Genomic DNA, 6,888 nt, shown 5'->3' with positions numbered 1-6,888 from the left:
TTTAAAGCAGTGTTTTGATCCTTTAATCTCATACTTCTGTGCAAACCTGAGTCCACTAGAGTAAACTATCACTGCTTCTGTTTGTGAGGGACTAAAGCCGATGTAGACTGAGCACTAGAAGAACATGGTGGAGTTCTATATGGTGTATAGATGCCAGAGATCTTCTGCTGTTCTTGTGACTTTGAGGTGCCATTTGCTTGAGCTGGGCAAGATGAAGGCAATGCAAAATTTAAAACATCATGAGAACCATATTCTTGATAGATGCAATCCCATTAAGATGCAAGTCTCTAAAATATAGTTTCATCCAACAATAATTGGTACATTTTCTATATGAACTAAGATGACGAAAAAATTTATATCAAAATTGTAACTCTCGGCACATTCTATAACTTTATAGTTGAGAAGTTTTTATCAAAAAAATTATGGCAGAAAAATATTATTTTAAGTTCATACAAACGATCTGAGATGTTCTCGATACAATGTACAACTTTATCAATGAACTATTTTATTTGAATTTAGTTAAAGTTTAAATATAAATTTTAAGTTTATATTTTTAAAAATTTAAAATGTAGAATGCTATTTATGTGTATCACTAATGACACTCGACAAAGGATTGACCGAGTGCATTTGATGGTTTGTCGAGTAGCTTTGGCACTCGGCAAAGATGTCGTCTCTAGACTCTAGTGATGCATGTTCATATGTTTATATGTGTTTTTATATTTGCATGTATATACAAAAATGTTACAGCGGTTGACCCGATTTACATGTTTGATATTGATACATTGTTGAATTGAACTTTTTTGTTTCTCAAACATTTATTTTATAATCATATATTTTGATATTCAGTTTTTTAAATTAACAATCTTGGATGAACACACATCATATACCAAAGTTATAGTCTTTGAGAAGATTTAGATCTTTGTAGTTGAATGTTTTTATTTAAGTTCATTTAGTATCCAAAATATTTAATATAAAATTCTAAAATATATCAAAAAAGAAAGAATTCTATATATACTCAGATGACTTAATTTTCTAGTTTTTATGTATTTTAATTTTTTTTAAAAATCTCATCGCTGAAAATATTCTATGTTGTTCAACCAATATTATATAAAATAGGAATATAATTTATGAATGAAAATATCATGAAATATATGTTGATAATTCATATCTTTAGATGTTAATATGCTTCTTTATAAATTTGGTCGAATTTTACATAGTTTGATTTAGGACAAATTTTGATGGACCCTAAGACAAAGTGGATAACACTTACAACACTAATTTTAACACAAAAGTTTTTAAATAAAACATTTCAATTAGCATCATTAATCCTATCCTAACTGGTACACAAATCATGCACCAATCAAACTAGTAGATCATAATTACGATTCAAGACAATTCACAACAGTAAAAACTGCATTTGATTAACATATTCCATGGAACTCTAACGTAAGCTGAAAACAATTGCACATTATTTGTATCCATCTTGGCTACAATAATAAAACACTATTTTTGAAACAAAAGATACTTATTACAAATAAAACATTTCAATCAGCATCATTGCTCCTATCCTAACTAATACACAAATCATTCAGCAATCGACTTAGTAGATCATAATTACGTACGTAGCAACAGTAAAAACTGTATCTACGTAATCTGAAAATAATTGCACATTATTTGTTTCCATCTTGGCTATAGTTATTGACATATTAATTTGGTGCCCATCCATCATGTGCATCCTTTGGAATTTGGATGTATAAAATGAAGTACTTTTCCTCCATCCAAAAGTAAGATTCGTTTTAGATAATTAATAATTTCTACAATATTTGATGTATATGTTTTATATATGTGTTGAGATTCATAATTATTTATTTAACCATAAAAATAAAAAGCAAGAACTAAAGTTAATACTAATTTTGAACAAAGAGAGTATTAATTTGGTGCCCATCTATCATCTATACATCTGTACCGACTGTGTGTATCTTTGGGGTGTATAAAATGATATAATAGCTGATACCATATAAATTTTTTAATTTGGTGCCTATCTATCATATGTACTACCTGTGTATCCTTCGGACATGATATATAAAATGATTTAATGCTTTACATATATATTCCTTATTAATTTGGTGCACATCTATCATCAGTAATTTAATGATTTAATGCTTTACATATATATTCCTTATTAATGCTTTACATATATATTCCTTATTAATTTGGTGCACATCTATCATCAGTAATTTAATGATTTAATGCTTTACATATATATTCCTTATTAATGCTTTATATAACATGACGTAAGCCTTTAGCATATATATATATATATATATATATATATATATATATATATATATATATATATATATATATATATATATATATATATATATTACTCGCGGTGTGCTCGATTATTCATCGACAAGTCGCTTCGCATACACTGGTGTATTGACCCAAGGAGAGATGAATGCGATGAGGCTGACGCCGATTCTCCTCGCCGTTCTGATGATGACATGTCTCGTGTTCGCTGCAAACTGTGGTACGTGAACCCCATCACACGATTTGTTATTCATATTCAATTTAGAAGAAAAAAATTTATGCATTGAAGTGCAGCGATTGCAGGCGGCCATGACGTGGAGACGAAACCGGCTAGCGGTCTCCGGCGGCCGCCGCCGGACGGAGAGAAGACGATGTTGGGAAGCAGCGACATAAACATCAAATTGTGTTTGAAGGCTCAGTGCGCTGGTTACAAGAGTTGTTACTGCTGCTTCACTTTACCTGGTTTGCCGTGCTGGCCTGATCAGAACACGTGCTGGCAAGAGTGTCCCAATCGCCATCGACTCTGATCCACCCGATCCATGAAGCACGCCGACGCGATGCCCTCCATAGGTCCCAGCAAGTTCTCATGAGAAAGGATCCGGTCTCGAATTCTCTGGCTCGGAGTGACAATATGTGATATATTGTCATGCATGGCAGCGTGAGTGTAGGATGGTAATAAATAAGCAACATTCCATGCAATAGTATGTCGTATGGGAACATCTTGATTTATGCGATTATTCAGAGCTTGTTCCTCATAATCTTGGGCTTGTATGGCAGGATATAACATACTTACTTTGTTCTAAAACAAATATACTTACTCAGTTTTCTTGATTTATGGTTTGTTTGAGGGTTGTAGTGCATCGAAGGGGCTAAAGTATCTTGCTATTCAATAAGGGGCTCAAATTTAGCCCCTTATTGAATAGCAAAAGATTTTAGCCCCTTCGATCCACTACAATCTCCTTGCTCTCAAACAAGATCTTGTGAACCTTTTTTTTGGGGATTTTATAGTTCACCCACTAGTTTTGGCTGCTCAGTTTTACTCCTGCTCGACTCAGTTTTCCCCTTATACCGTTAACCTATGCTCGGAAATCACCTCATCTTACATGTAGACCCGTAACAGGGTAAAAAATGGTCTGTTGATGCAAAAAATGGATCGAAACAGAGATTCAAACTCAACACTTCAACCATTTTAACGATCCCAATGACCACTAAAACGGATACGATTCTTGTACATTTAATGCAAAATAGTTTTTATAACGTATCTCTGTAACACTTACGCGGTCACTTTTTTCAATTTCCAATTTCTCTCTGTAACACCTTCGCCTGGCCATCGTCCCGCTACTCCTCCTCATGTCCGCCGCGCGCCGATAGCGGAGGTGGGTGCACGGTGACCGCGCGCGGGCCAGGGCGCTCAAGGTCGCACTCCATCCTCGTCTACGGGACGATGGGCTACTGCTTACCTGTGTTGTGCTGTGTTGTTGTTGTTGCTGTGCCTCACTCATTGTGAGCGGCGTCGCCGTCGGCGACAAGAGAAGCAATAGGCGTCCATGGCCATGGCGTCAGAGGCGCTGCCGTTGACGGAGAAGCTGCAGCGGCGACAACCACGCGCACGGTCCCACCTGTAAGTCGGGGGGTCCATATGTAAGGCATCTAATGGATGGACGGAATGTATTCCGTGATGTGATTTCTAAGCATAAGTTGAAGGTGGAAGGGGAAAACTGAGTAGAACATTTAGATATAGGTAGAACAGAGTAGAGTGCCAAAACTAGTGGGTGGAATGTAAAATCCCTTTTTTCATGTACTATAAAGTATGGTACTATAAAGTATGGTACTATAAAGTATGGGTCTATACTTAATTGCTTACTAAGATGTTCGGCTTCCACTTAGATTTTGGACTGGCTCTGCACCTCCGCAAGGATCATGTCAAATAGAGGATGCAGCACTGTAGATGACACTGTTTGCAGAGTGAAATTTGAAATAGAGGGTAATATAATGTATGATATAAAAGACCTCATGCAGACAACCATAATTACATACTGCATGTGCAAAATCATATTACCAAAATCAGTGACGGAGACAATTGACAAATTTAGAAAATTTGCCTTTGGCGAGGCCAAGACATAAATGCTAAAAAGGTTATAATTTGGCTGCCTCGGAGCTAGTCACCATGATAGAGAAGAACGCCTATAAAACAATATTTTGTACTATATACAATATTCTTTATAAAGTAGAATTTAAAATAATATGTGAGATAGGAGCCACCAGAGACCGAGAGTCATAATATGGAAACTAAAAAAGTTTTCCTCGGCTTCATTAATTTCTATCGTCATTTAGGATATTCGAGTGAAAATAACTAATTTTCTTCGGCCAACATAAGTTACGAATAATTTCTATCAGTCGGTATTAGTACCCGATTGAAATTACTGCAATAAAATATCCCAACATGCTTACTAGGGCCAGATATCGAGCCGACTTGGCTCGTCCGAGTTCGAGCTGACTCGTTAGGTTAATGAGCTGGTTCAGCTCGGCTCGTTAAGTTAACGAGTCACAGAGTTAGCTTGGCTCGTTTAGCACACGAGCCAGAGCAAAAAAAAATAATAATCAATTTCTAGTTATTTTTAGACTAATTTAACAATAGAAAATATTAGTTATACTAAGTTTCACATACCACATCAATGTAATATCAAATTAACACAACTCATCAATTCACAATTCACACACATGTTCATCGGTTTAACCCACAGTTATATTCGCATTAAACAATTTAACACATAAATACAGTTCATCAATCATTAGTTTAACTCATGCCATATACACCACATATACATATAACATTATCATCAATTGGTACGTAAATGATAGGCATATGATTTCGTTTTGCTAAAATGTGATAGCTTGTTTAGCTCGCGAGCTAGCTCGTTAACAACCGAGCTGGCTCATTAACGAACCGAGCTAGGATGTCACCTCAGCTCGTGAAAAAATTCAAACGAGTCGATCCGAGCCGAGCCGAGCTGACTGTTGGGGCGAAGGCGAACACGCCACCCTTCGCTCGACGACATCTACCTCGGCATTACATAGAACGAAGGCCGCTCTAGCGAGCCCCGCCGGTCATGCTGCGGATGTCGTCCATGCGAAGGCCCGAGCACCCCTCTTCGCTCCGACAAGCCGAGACGAAGACCTCCAACGACTGCAAGGGTTGAGAGGTCGAGGCCGTGAAGACCATAAGGCCTTGTCCCCCTCAGCACTAGGAGGGGCCCGTGTACAATTCAGCCCATGTTGTAGGGCCCCGCCCTCGGACGCCGTGTGGGCAGAGTGGGTTGGGTCGTGACTGTAATAAAGTACGCTGTAATGACTCACTGTAACTACCCTACGAGGGAATATTCCATGGATAAACTAGGTAATTGAGGGCCTAAATGTCTTTGACAGGGTTGGGCGGTCCCTCAGTTACCTATAAATACCCCCGTACTGTGCAAAAGCGCTGGGGAACGTTGTTGCTTTGACACCCCATGTTAGAGCCGCTAATCATCTTTCTCTATTTTCCCATTAGATCCAACTGTCCCAAGAGGCAAGTTCCAACATTTGGCGCCCACCATTCGTGCGACGAAAAAACACCTCGCGATGGCCCCCAAGAGAGCAACCTCGAAGGCCGGTGCTTCCATCGACGACGCGGCGAAGGCGGCGCTCCTGGCGGAGAACAAAGGCAAAGCCCTCGCGGACAACACCCTTCAAGAGGCCTTCGAAGATGACGTCGTCAACAACAAGAGACAACGTGTCACACCCGGGCTTTAAGGGACAAAGCCGGGTGCATCTTATACATGCGCCAAAGAAGACAACATATACAATAACAGAGTGTATAGAGATAAATGTCACAATATAATCAGAGTATTTATTACATAGCAGAAGTCTTACAAAATAAAAGATAAATATAAAAGGATCTAAAATCTATCCTTTGCGCCAGAAAGTCAACTGGGAGATGCCACCTAGATCGAATCGAACTCCTCGATACTTGGCTCCACTTGAACCACCTGTTCTTCTCCTGTGGGGGGTGTGAGACAGCAAGAGTGAGCTCACATACGTTCATAGCTCAACAAGTCATGGGGAATAATGTGCATGAACTCACCAATGGTGGGAGTTCATGTGAAGTGTAAGGCTGATCAACAAAGTAAGGGCTGAAGCTGAGCATTGCTTTTATAAGTTGGTCAAAATTTTATTAGCAGTTATTATGTGTAAGTAAATACCACACCTTAATAATAATAAAAAAAGTAATAGTAAAATAATCCCAAATGCGATGCAAATGTCCAATTAAATTTAAGTTCCATAAATTAATCATGTGAGGGTCTGAGCTGCTTATGACCGTGAGCACGACTAGTATACCAGTTTTACACTCTGCAGAGGTTGCACATCTTTACCCACAAGTCATGTTACCCATCTGCCAAGAGACGGCCAATCCCATACACCTCTACCGAGGAGGCGAGGCAGGGTAACACTACGAGGCCTTTATAAAGTTCCACTAGCTTCAGAAATCCCGCTACAGTTTATAGGAAGCTCCAATGCAGGAATCCCTCGCCTGACCGC

The sequence above is a fragment of the Zea mays genome, chromosome 4, assembly GCF_902167145.1.
Source record: "Zea mays cultivar B73 chromosome 4, Zm-B73-REFERENCE-NAM-5.0, whole genome shotgun sequence".
Taxonomy (NCBI): Eukaryota; Viridiplantae; Streptophyta; class Magnoliopsida; order Poales; family Poaceae; genus Zea; species Zea mays.
This window is presented reverse-complemented; position numbering follows the sequence as displayed.